A 13,106-nucleotide genomic window follows, 5' to 3' on the forward strand; every position below is an offset into this window, starting at 1 on the left:
GTAACGGTCCAATTTTCAAAGTAAAATTTTCATTTTAGAATAAGCAAACGTGATGTCTTACATTAAGAAATCCAGTTATAATTGTTTTCAAAACATAAGTCAAATACAAGTTTTATTCCAAACACTAGAGTGTCCCAAAAAGTTCGTGAGAGAGTGCACGTCGCGCCATCACGCCTTGCCCTTGGAATCTGAAGTAGCTGAAACCATAAATAAACATGTAAGCACAAAGCTTAGTGAGTTCCCCAGAGCATACCCCACACACAAACCACATAACATGCTAGTTGTAAATGCTACCTCCACCACATACACATATCAATCAACTATAAAGCTACCTCTACCACATACACATATCAAACAGCTAAAAAGCTACCTCTACCACATAACACATATCAATTAGCTATAAAGCTATCTCTACCATTATCCACAAGGCTATCTCTAACCTTAGACATACATGCTATCTCTACCATTAGCCATACATGCTATCTCTACCATTAGCCATACATGTTATCTCTACCATTAGCCATACATGCTATCTCTAGCATTAATTGTAAAAGCTATCTCTACCACATATCAATGCATGAAATGCTACACACCTCTACACAATAAGTATACCAACTATCATAGAATGGGCCGACCTTGGTGCCTTAGACCCATTGGTATGGTGAGAAGACTCACCTTGAATATAGAAGCTTCCAGAAGAAATCCTTATCCGCTGCCCTGTCCACTTCTTGAACCATCAACACAAATAAATATACCCAATTAGCAACTGGGTCCCATACCATAATCCTTAAACCTTGCATGGGGTAAAATGACCATTTTACCCTTGGCCCAATATGATCCAAAACTAAGGCCCAATCCTCAAAACAAAACCCAACACTAGGTAGGCTTTCCAAGCCCACTAGTAGTCCACTAATGGCCCAACTTGCTCAATTGGGCCCAATCCCTCTAATGAGCCTTACCCTAAGCCCAAACATATTATTGAACCAAAACATCTGACTCTCGATGGCCCACTGAAGCCCACAGACCCAAAGTCCATTGCTTGGCCCAACCCGAGGCCCAAAATACTACAAGCCCAAAATTAATGAGTACGCTAGGTTTACTCCCATGTATGCTAAGCGTATAGACTAATAGTGGTGTATGATGTGTGTACCTACATGTACGCCCAACGTACTCCTTTGTTAAGCTACTTTTCCATTAAGTGCTTAATACTCAGTATTTCCAACATCAAACTTCAGATCTAGGTCCATTAAGACATCTTAAGGCATAAAGTTGGCAACTTTATGCCTTTGCATGCTCCATATGCTCTCAACAACCCATTAAGACCTTTCCAAGGGTCTTGATCCATGCATGAGGTTAGAATACTCATCAAGATTGCATTTTTACGAAGTAGATAGACCAAAGGACCTCAGATCTACTCTCCCTAAGCTCTGGAGTTGTTCAACCCCTAAGAGATAGTCCAAAATCTCATAAAAACACCAAACAAGCCCTAATCTAGATTTCAAGCTATAAGATAACAAGGTAGAAACTTTATACCTTCTGAGACTTGCAAATAAGCTGGAGAACCTGGATCCAAAAGATCTTCCCTGATCAATGGAACTTCAAGATGATCACTCTTCTTCAAGAACACCAAAATGCACTCCAAGGTGGCCTTACAAGCTTACACTCTCACTATTAGGGTTAGGTTTTTGAAGAGGGGTTTAAGGATGAGAAGGAGGCTGACCCTGGAGGGTTTAATGTTCTTTCTATAGTGTCACACCCTAAAAATTAGGGTTTAGTAACTTTGGGCGTACTCCTAGTACGTTGGACGTACGTCTCCAATCACCCATGACCATTTACTCCACCTACGCGGGGCGTACTCTCGAGCTGGCCACCTTGCATGCATGGGATCATCTTGTCACTAACTTTCCATTAGGGGATAAAATCGACAACAAATACAAAGTGTCATAACTCCTTTATTCCAAGTTTGTTTCCGACGAACTTTATATCCACGAAAAGGTGGCGGGAAGCCCTACGCTCCCCTTTCCACCTCCAAGCCTAAAACCTTTCGGATAAATCCTGGGACCCATAAAAGACCAAATCGCCCCTACCCCTTTGGTTTCTGACTCCCAACCGAGTAATTTCAAACAGGGCGTTACAATTCATTTATGATGAGATTGAAACAATGTAATTCAGGCCCCCAATTTGAACTTAAGATATTCCCTTTATCAGGTTTAAGATATTTCATAGCATGTTTGAGATATTCCCTTCATGTGTGGATGTGAGGACAAGTTATCCCATATATAGTATATTGTGATGGTTTACTAGTACATAGTTTGTAGAATGGAAAATTTTAAAAGTTGTGTTATGTGCTTTTTATTCATGAGTCTAAATTTTGTTAACCATTATTACGAAATTTGGATTATTGAGATTGAAATAGGTTAGGATTTGAAAGAGTTTGCATTGCATCCATTTTTTTTATGTAATAAATAAAGGTTTTTCAGAGATGTTACCTTGGTTTAAGCTTCCTTCCTTAATTATATCATACCTTAGTTTTGAAAATTATTTTTGGAGTTTTGCCTTTGATTTTAGATAATCGATATTATCCAAAACTCTTAAAGGGTCAACTCGGGTATGCTTAATAGGTTTTCCAAGACAAACACTTGTAATTTGAAATGTATTTAGACTAGAGGATCACAGAAGAAATAGATTGAGGATAATAAAGATATTTATAAGGTCATATTTTTGCAGTGGTTTCACTTTTGAATTATGTTTTAAGATTAGTTAATACAACCTCATATTTTGAATAACCTACGTATATTTTAGACTTTTGTACCTTAATTTCATATTTCAAAAAATTAAACTAACTTGAACTAAAATTTAATTGGTTTATATATTATTTTTGATAGCATCCCAAAACCTCAAATAGAAAATTAGAAATCATAGTGTAGGTTTTATCAAAAGGCTTTATCCATAATAAATAGTAAATCATAAAATCATCATTTCCAGTCATGTTAACACAATTATAGTAAAAATACGAAAGCTAGGTCGTGTTCTAAAAACCATAACGTAACATAGAATTGAGAAACTAGATGTCATCCCCTTATCAGAATGTTTATATAACTCAATCAAGCCAGATCCTTTCCCTTCGAACCTAAAGGACTTGCAACTAAAAACATAAAGTAGCAACTTTAAGCCTAAGGCTTAGTGAGTAATCACAAACACTCACCCATTATACAGATCATATATGATACACATAATAACACATAAACTTCAAGTAGTAATTCACATATTACCTACATTGTATCACATAACATATGAATTTTCTAACACATATTATTGGTACCAACTCTACGCCAATAGGATGATTCCCCCGAAGGGTCTGTCTTAAACAGTGCCAAACTAGGACTGATCACTTCCCCAAAGGATCTGTGTCACATCCCAATTTTCAACACAAAATTTTCATTTTTATTTATTCAAATATATCATAGTTAATTACATTATGCGAAAAACATGATGCAAATGTGCATGTGTATAGTCGTGCCATGCCCTTCTCATGACCCGAAGGAGTACTTGAAAACGTTTATAATCAACTGAGTAAACATGAAACTTATTGAGTTCCCCGAAATATTATATATCATAATACATATACATGCATACAAACAATGGCTCATGAACTTTTGTCGATCCACTAATTGGCTCACGACCTTTTGTCGATCCACCAATAATATGTGTATCTTGACTTATGACATACCAACCATTTCATCATCAACACCTGGGTCTATAAGCTCACAACTTGTCGCCATTCTGCCGTCAACCCCTAACTAAACTGTAATAACTTAATCATATCAACATTTACACACATAGAGACTACGCCTTTTGGCTCTACCAATACATACACATAGATATTATACTTTCTACTAGCTCTATATCCTATCGTACATGGATATACATTGTAATACATAATACAATGAGATAACTCACCTAGACAATTAATCTGATGATTAACAACTATCCTTGTGGAGGTTAAACTAGCGAGCAACACATCTATTAAGTATTAACCTATAATATTATCACTTATTAATATCTATGACAATCTGGTAGATGTTAGATCATTCACTAATTCAAAATATACTTTCATGGCTATCAAATAAGGATCAACCGGGCATGACTGATAGATGTCATTTTATCATCTTTTAGGTTAGTTTTCAGTAGCATTTAGCATCATATTTTACACATTTGCATGTTATTAGTTTAAATAATGTTCAACTCATGTTTATCATCATAATTCCCATACCGTTAGCATTTTGTGTCATTTTCAGATAGCTCGACTGGAGGGGTACATTAGGAGCACCTTGGGTGAATATTTGGAGCTTAAATGAAGTTAGAACTGAAGAAGGATGCTAAGGAATGACTTTGATTGCTTAAACTGAAGAATTACGAATGAATTGCGCTGAAAAGCCAAAAATGTGATCATATTTTACCATTTCTGCGATCGCATAAAGGTGTCGAGGTTTAGTAGGGTTGAAATCATCAATCTGAAGAAAATGGGGAAAAAATTGATCGCATTTTCCTATATATGCGATCGCATTTTCATGTTGAGGCCTCTAAATGGTTAAAAATAGCATTGTACTTTATTAAACAACAATTTATGAGAATTTTGCTAAAAATGCGAGCACATATTTGGATATATGCCATCCTGGAATTGATTTAATTGCTCCATAAGCTTTCGATTTGCATCTAAATACAACCCCTCTGATCAGATTGAACCCCATCCGATTCCTGAAGCTCCAGACGATGAAAAAGATGACTTCTAAGGTAATTTCTATCTGATTTCAACAATTTATGAAGATATAAAGACTGTAGATCGTGACAGTCAATGAATTTAGTAGGAATTAGTAGTTTCATTTCTCTTTTTACTGTTCTAGACTCATTTTTAGCTATGTCTATCTAAAACCCTAGTTTTCAGTTCTGCAGTAGACTAGTACTTTTCAATTGATCAATTATCAGATTTGGCTTTCATTATGTGATTCTATATAATTTTTTTAGTTTTGAGCTAAACGAATGTTTGATTTTAATTATTGTTATTATGATCACCTAGCTAGGGTTTGATTATCCAGTTAATCAGTTGTCGTAATCTATAATAGTTTTGACAATCTGGTAATAAGTAACAAGTAATAAATAGGTTCTATGTGTGGATTTGACTTTATTATAGATTGAAATATCATATCTTTATGCTACCAAGCTTGTGAGGAGTATTGAGTATTGCTGGGAATTTTATAGATCTTAATGCAACTTTTCTGATCTTAGTTAGGAGCTTGTTTACTTAGACAGTAAAAAGTTAGGGTTAACTGAAAAGCTTGTTTTGATTAATTTAATTAGGTAAAAGAGATTATACTAGAGCTTGTTAGTTTTTCTTGGTACTATCTTAGATAGAATGCATTTTGAAAAACCAGATCTAGGATGATTGCATGATAAGGAAAGTGACAGCAGAGCTGAATTCCTTTGTATTACTGATTTCATTTAGTTAATTTCACTGCGATTTGTATAGTTTTAGTTTTAAAACAAACCCCCCTTTTTATTATATTCGATGAAATGATTATTATATTCCTTACGCAAAGAGGCATTAAATATTAGGCTGTGTCTATAAGGATTCGACCCTACTTTCATCTACTATCATTTAGTGCAACCAAGTTGTGAAAATATTATTTTCTCAAATCGTGCACGACAACAGTTTAAAATTTGGCGTTGTTTTTAGGACACTTTGATTTTAATAGTTTTAATGTCAAGATCTTCACGTACAGGTACACCACTAGATTTTGATCCATAAATTGAGAAAGTTTCAAGAAAATTGAAGAAAGAAACAGTAAAACATAAACAATTACCTTGTTTCTTTGGTTCATCATCTTCCTTACCTCCAGATCAACACACCACAAGGTAATCCCTTGTAGAACGAACCAAACCGAATTTTTCATTCTTTCTGAAAGTACCACCATCTTCACATTCTAACAGCCCATATAAAAAAATACTCCTCACCACCCTTTGAAAAATCTAAAACTACAGACACTTCAAAAAATGAATATGAAGAATCAGCCATGAGTGGAGACAAAGCAAAGAAAACTATCAGAGAATGGGCCACCCAAGAGCTTAATCAGCAACCTATTTGCATCACTTTCCTTGAAGCCCAAATCTATGAACTCAAATATGGGCTGGTACATCTTCTCCTCATATTCATAGGCTTAAAAAACAAAGACCCACAAAAATTCCTTAAGGAATATCATGTAGTTTGTTTAGGAATGAAGCCACACACTAATAATGAAGACCAGATAAAGCTAATAGGATTCCCTTTCTCACTTTAATACTCAGCAGGAGAATGGTTGTATGAGCTCCTATCTGGGTATATAACCATGTTGGCTGAAATCAAAGTTATTTTTAGAAAAATGTTTTTTCAGAAACATGAGTTTTGAGCCTTCACAGAGAAATCCTTGTTATCAAACAAGGAAGAAGAGAAGCTCTACACACATACTGGGAGGACTTTAAAAAGTTGTTGGTTTTGTGTCCAGAATATGGGATAAGCGTTTATCAGTTGTACAACTATTTTTGTGAAGGTCTGACACTTATGTAAAGGTGTCTGATAAATGCTTCAAATGGAGGTTCCTTAGGCACCATGACACCAAAGAAAATCCGGGAGCTGATAGAAAAGTTGGATATTGAGTGGAGACATTCCAGAAACAAAGACAAGTGGTAAGTTTATCAGTCAAGAGGAGTCAAAGAAGTCAGCTCACATCATTTGGAGCCCCAAATTTCTGAACTGACAAAAGTTGTTTTTATTACTAATGATATGTGTATATTTAACTACATATTTAATGCATATTTCTAATAATTTTAGCTACAATTATGATTATTTTGGGACAAAAGATTCTTATTATGGTTTTAAAATGTTTTGTAGCAAAGACATGCTCGGGGCAAAAAAAAAAAAAAAAAAAAAAAAAAAAAAAAAAAAAAAACAAGGAGTTGGAAGTAGGAAAAAAAAGAAGACTTGAAGACTAAAGAGCATGTCATGGTGATCCTCAAACACGACATGACCATAATGTGGTGAAGGGAAGGTTTGTGATCATAACTTGGAGAATACGATATTTACATGAGGACCACGTCGCGGTGACGGTTAACCACAACGTGGTGATTAGAATTTTGGCAACTATAAAATCACGAACACTAGGTTGAATGTAGAGGCTTCCAACCGGTTTTCTGAGAGCGTAATTAAATAATTTTATGATCATTAAATAATTATAGTAAGGATTAATCACATCTTAGATAAAGTAATTAAAACTAGCAACTTTAACTGTGTTGGAGAACATAATTAATCTTAAATTGTGCTTGTTTGCTTAACTTGATCATAGGAAAGTAAATATTATCATTCACTGTCCAATTTGTGCTAATTATCAATTTGGCGTTTAACTTGTGTATAATCATTTCATGATAATTCATAATCTGATAAGTCTAGATATTTGATCATACTAGCTAATTAATAAATTGGTAATCAATATAATCCATCTATTAGAACTCAATCATGCGAGAATGTAAAACTGGATCTAAATAGAAGTACTCTTTAATTCTTGAAGTTAATTTGTTTTCATTGCTTGTTTAATTGTTTAGTTGATAGTAAGTTCTTATAATCTTGCAAAATCAATAAAAACCTCCAATCTAGTTTGTTTTTTAGTTGAATTTGAAGTAGTTATTTTATTTAATTTAATTATGTTTCTTGTGTTTGACACCTGATTTACCTGATCTATTATATAATTTGACTAGGTACACTGCCTATAAATGCATAGTTAGTAAAATTTTGTTAGGTTATAAATCTAAAACTGATAGATATATTTATGTGCATCAAAGTTTTTGGCGTCATTGCCGGGGAACGGCTTATTTGATTTATAGGTTAATTACTTTTAGTTATTTGATCCTTTTGTGGGGTAAAAATCGCAAAAAGTTATTTTTCTCCATTTACTTTGCATTCTGAACAACAACCATGTCGTGGTTACCTTCACCACGTCACGGATACGTCTCAGTAAAAAAAATTCTTTAGTGATTTTTATTCTTTTTATGTGACTTTGCTTTGTTTTGTTTTTATTCCAGTGATTTATGACCTAAGGGTCTAAAACTCCAATAATTTCACCTCTTTAAGATCCAAAATCGGCTTTTCACAAGAAAATGAACAAGAAAGTCGTTGAGTCAACTAGCAGTTTTCATTCGGACAATGGTTTTGAAAGTTTCGAGAGGACACCCGATAAGAAGGGCATTGGTTATGAGGCATGATTAGGAAGTAATACAGACGAAGAAAAGATCGAAAATGAGGTTAAAGAGATAGCGGTTATCACGAGAATAACTATGGGAGACTACAAAAAGAAGATACATGAAGATAACGGACCATGTCTTGTCCCACCCAAGATACCAACTGAAAGAAGTTTTGAGCTCAAGGGGCATATTCTATCAATACTCAAGGACATACATTTGGTCGAGAAAGAGTACGAAGATACATTCAAGCATATAGATGAAGTAAAGGGCATTGCAAACTACTTGAATGTTCCAAACGTGTCACACGAGTCCATGCTACTTAGGATGCTTTCAGTGACATTTACCGATGAAGATAATGTTTGGTTGAAATCACTTGTGCCTGGATCCATTACTACATGGGGAAATCTTTGTGAGGCCTTCATTGAGCAATTTAGCCCACCTTCAAAGATCTTAAAGCTCAAGAAAAAGATTGCTAATTTTCAACAAAAGGTTGGAGAGTCCTTGTATGAAGAGTGGGAGAGATACAAGGGTTTTCTTAGGAGTTGTCCACAAGACGATCTCAATGTCCAACAAGAAGTGTCCACTTTCTATGATAGGGTGAATGTTACAACAAGGAAACTTGACTCTAAAGGACCAATGACGAAGACAAAACCGGCTACTATTAAAGAGTCGATTGAAGAGTTTGTGAAGCATTCACATGAGTATAATAACCCATGAGAGGATGTTGCTAGAGGTAAAGGAGATGGAGGCAATGAGAACATGACTACGGTTTTGACAAAGTTAGAGAATATGGATCGGAGGATGACTTTCTTAATAGATAAACATTATCAAAAAGAATTGTACGAAATTACTTTCGTAATAGATTTATAAGTATCAAACAATAGATCTCATATTATTCTATTTAAAATCATATCATCTCAGTAGTTGTAACCTATGAAAATAAAAATTAAACTCAATTTAAATAGACATATTTTATTTTTAATGAATTTTAAAACTATCGTTTGATAAATGTTTTATAATTAATATTTTATTAAAAAATTTAATATTTTTAATTTAATTTAGAATATCTATTTTGGGGAAAATATTTGTATTGTTAAAAGTAATTTTTAACTATTTTTTATGTTGTTGGTAGTTTTGATTTAGATCTTCTGTTTAAACTTTTTAACTATTTAAAAAATAGGTTTTGAATATATTATAAAATTATGTTTTGAATTTAAAATCATATTTAGATTAACAAACTAAATATATTATATTAAGAATAAAGAATTAATATTGAAATTACAATAATATTTGATTTAATGTATTAATTTTTTTTTTTTTAAAGTTGAAAAGTTGGAAGTTTCAAATGATTGTGGTTGAAAAACAAAAATATTTTTTTATAAGTATATATAGATAGGATTTATTGTGGATAATCATTTTAATTATGTTAAAAAATTAATTAATACATATTAAATGGTGAAGATATAATTAGTATTAATTAAATTTTTATAATTTAATATGTATTAATTATTTTCTTTAAATAACTAAAATAATTGATCCACATGAAATATATATATATATATATATATATATATATATATATATATATATATATATAAAAATGAAAAGTATTTAACTTTTGCAGTCATTAAAATATAGCATTCAAAATTACAATTTACCATGTCTGTTCATTTACTATGCTGCCCTGACCCTCGTAAATTATTTGACAAAATGCCAGGCAAGATGGTATGGTGATTGGAGGAGGGCAATTAAGCAAAATTAGAAAGAATGGGGTGTCGGGGACAGCATGCCTGTGAAGTGGTTATGGGCAAAATGGGAATAATAAAAAATAAATGTTTCCTATGAACAGAACAACTGTGTCCAATAAGGGAGGGTGGATTAGGGTACAAACTTGATAAGACAATACTCACATGTTTTTATTTTCATTTTTTTAAATCATTTTTACTTTTGCACAAAATGAATTCCATTTTTAACCATCCTATATAAGCTAAACATATTAACCGATTATTATATTTTTAAAACAAAATAAACAAAATTATGTTGTTAGAAATACCTATAAACGACAAATATAACAAAAATGATTATTAAGATGTGTCATGTGAATGTCAAATATACAACTTAGAGATTGTTTGATTTTGTATTGATGGGGCGGATCAGACGATTTTAATTGATTCGATACAGCGAGGGTGTTTGGTATGGATCCGATTCAACCAATACTTATGACCCAAACCATGAAAATAACCGACTTGGTCCATCAAAATAATATTACTGACTGACTGCTAAATCAGGAAAAAAATATCATTTGCCTCATTTTATCCATGGACAGCCAACCTTAATTTTTTCTATCGCTTAACAAGTAACGACACACACGAATCCATCTCATAATATCCTGAACTTCGAGTTCTCCACCTCCTAATTTGAGTTAGAGGATGATAGTCTTAACGAGAGTGGGTAAGTATTCAAATGCCTCATTTTTTTAAAATCAATTTTTAGGTTTTGAATATTGATTTATGTGGTTGTTTTATAAATTTATGAGGGAAAAGTGTGTGCGCACATCTTTTTCATTAAGGTATCATAAAGTATATTTTATTTAGCCGAATTCATGAATGCAATTATGAAATGAACACATTCATCCAAAAACAATCAAAGTTTTCATTTTTTTATGTTCGAATATTGTAGTTTCATTTTTAATGTTCGAGATGAATTTTTTTTTTGGATGGATGGTAACCGTGTGCATGGTTATTAGGTGTATATATTTTTGTTAAATATTGGTATTTAAATAAAAGATACATATTATATTGATCAAATTGACAAGTGTTATTATACAAAACAACTAAATTTTAGAATATATAAGAGATTAGTAAAATAATTATTTTCAGCATTCAACATAATCAGGTCTATAATTAATCAACATGGTTTAAGAGACAAGTTCAGTTAGAGTTTCAGATCTAGTTGAGTTCTGATTTTCTTACTCATCTTACTCACTTTAATCATAATTATCAAACAACCCTTATTTTTTATTTATGGTTACTATTGTTTTTTAAAAATTAACTTTTCAGAATGTTTTAAAATTATCAAGTAACCGATTTATATTTTAAAATGATAATCAACTTATGTTTTATATGTGGTTAGGTTACTAGCTATCTCGGTTTTCAGATTGAATATGTCATATTTCTTTAAAATTTATACTTTTACCTTAGATTTTAAATTGTGTTACTAATTTGAACTGCAATAAAAAAGTTGTTACAAGTTCTCCTAATTTTTTTATGAATTTAATTTTCTTCTCTACAACCTTTTTAATAATTTTGTTACGATGGGTTGATAAGATTTTTTTTCCACTTTCTTTTTTTAAGAAAAAAAAATTATACTTTTTTCAAACTTTTACATTGTCACATATACATTAACAAACCAATTGAGTAACACACGTATTTGATGAAATAACAAATATAATTTAAAATAAAATGAAATACTAAAACACTAATTAATAATATAACCTTTCTTTTCAATTTCATAAAATCCAAGCGTCGTAGAGAAAAAAAATTATTTACTCATGTTATATGAGGCAATGCATAAGTTGGAAAAAAATTAAGAAAATATTATAATTTTTTTAAAATGTTTGGTCTTTGGATTTTAGAGATAAATATAATATATAATCTTTAACCAACACGTTCAAATAAGTCAAGGGCAAAAACAAATTGAACAAGGTTCATTTAATTCCTTTAAAAAGCGACTTCCGGTTTTAAAATTCAGTATTTCTATTATATTAAATAAATAAATAAATAAATAAACCATATGAATTTCATAAATTACTAAACATATATGTGTTATGCACCATACTCTATGTGGTAGCAATGGCCACATTCTGAGATATTTACCCTTCTGCCCATAAATTGAGTACACATGCGCATGCATAAATGTAAGAAATGACCCATCTCACTATGTCCATTTTTGACCTTTTTCTTCGATTAAAATAACAAGAACCAATAAATAAATGATTAATGCATATTGATTTATATAACAATGTGTATGTTTTAAAATACGACACTCATACGGAAACATTGAAAATACATGCTAAAATAACATAAAATATTAGTATTAACTATGTTTCACCCCATCTTATGTTAAAATAATATTAATTATTGCACGAGTTCAATTATAGCTTCAGTGTAAAGTTTGTATTTATTTTATCTTTACAGTTATATATATATATATATATATATATATATATATATATATATATATATATATATATATATATATATATGTGTGTGTGTGTGTGTCTGTGTCTGTGTGTGTGTGTCGGTTGAGGCTTAACTGCTTTGTGTGAAAGCCAATAGATATGGGCATTCCAACCTGTTGGTTGTGGGCCGTGAGTATTTCATCCCGAAGATGATTAGACTCATAGTATGCCGGCATTCCAACCTGTTGGTTGTGGGTCTGGGTATTCCATCCTGATGATTGATTGGACCCATAGTATGTAGGCATTCTAACATGTTGGTTGTGGGCCCGGGGTATTCTAACCTGATGGTTTATTGGACCCATAGTGTGTTGACATTCCAACCTGTTGGTTGAGGGCCTGGGGTATTCCAACCCGATGGTTGATTGGACCCATAGTATGTTGTTTATGATTATATGTGTATTGTTGTGGGTATGGGTATTTTGGGGGTAACTCACTAAGCTTTTGGGGGCTTACAGTTCCAGTTTATTGTTTCGGGTTCAGCGGATGGCCGCGAGTAGGCAAAGGCACGACCGTACACTTCCTCGATTGATGATTATGATTTCTGGGAACTCTGATGTTTAAACTATTTTGAAAATAAATTGTAATAATTGAATGGTAT

General features: G+C 32.3%; 1 non-coding gene across 1 annotated transcript; it reads right to left on the minus strand.

Annotated features, from left to right (window-relative positions):
• Window positions 1–8,721: 8,721 nt before the first annotated feature.
• LOC145033118 (small nucleolar RNA R71) lies at window positions 8,722–8,828 on the minus strand. Its single transcript, XR_013677358.1, has one exon. It is a non-coding gene; the product is annotated as a small nucleolar RNA R71 (small nucleolar RNA).
• Between the last annotated feature and the right edge of the window lie 4,278 nt (window positions 8,829–13,106).

The sequence above is a fragment of the Lactuca saligna genome, chromosome 2 (assembly GCF_052625555.1).
Source record: "Lactuca saligna cultivar CGN05327 chromosome 2, ASM5262555v1, whole genome shotgun sequence".
NCBI lineage: Eukaryota > Viridiplantae > Streptophyta > Magnoliopsida > Asterales > Asteraceae > Lactuca > Lactuca saligna.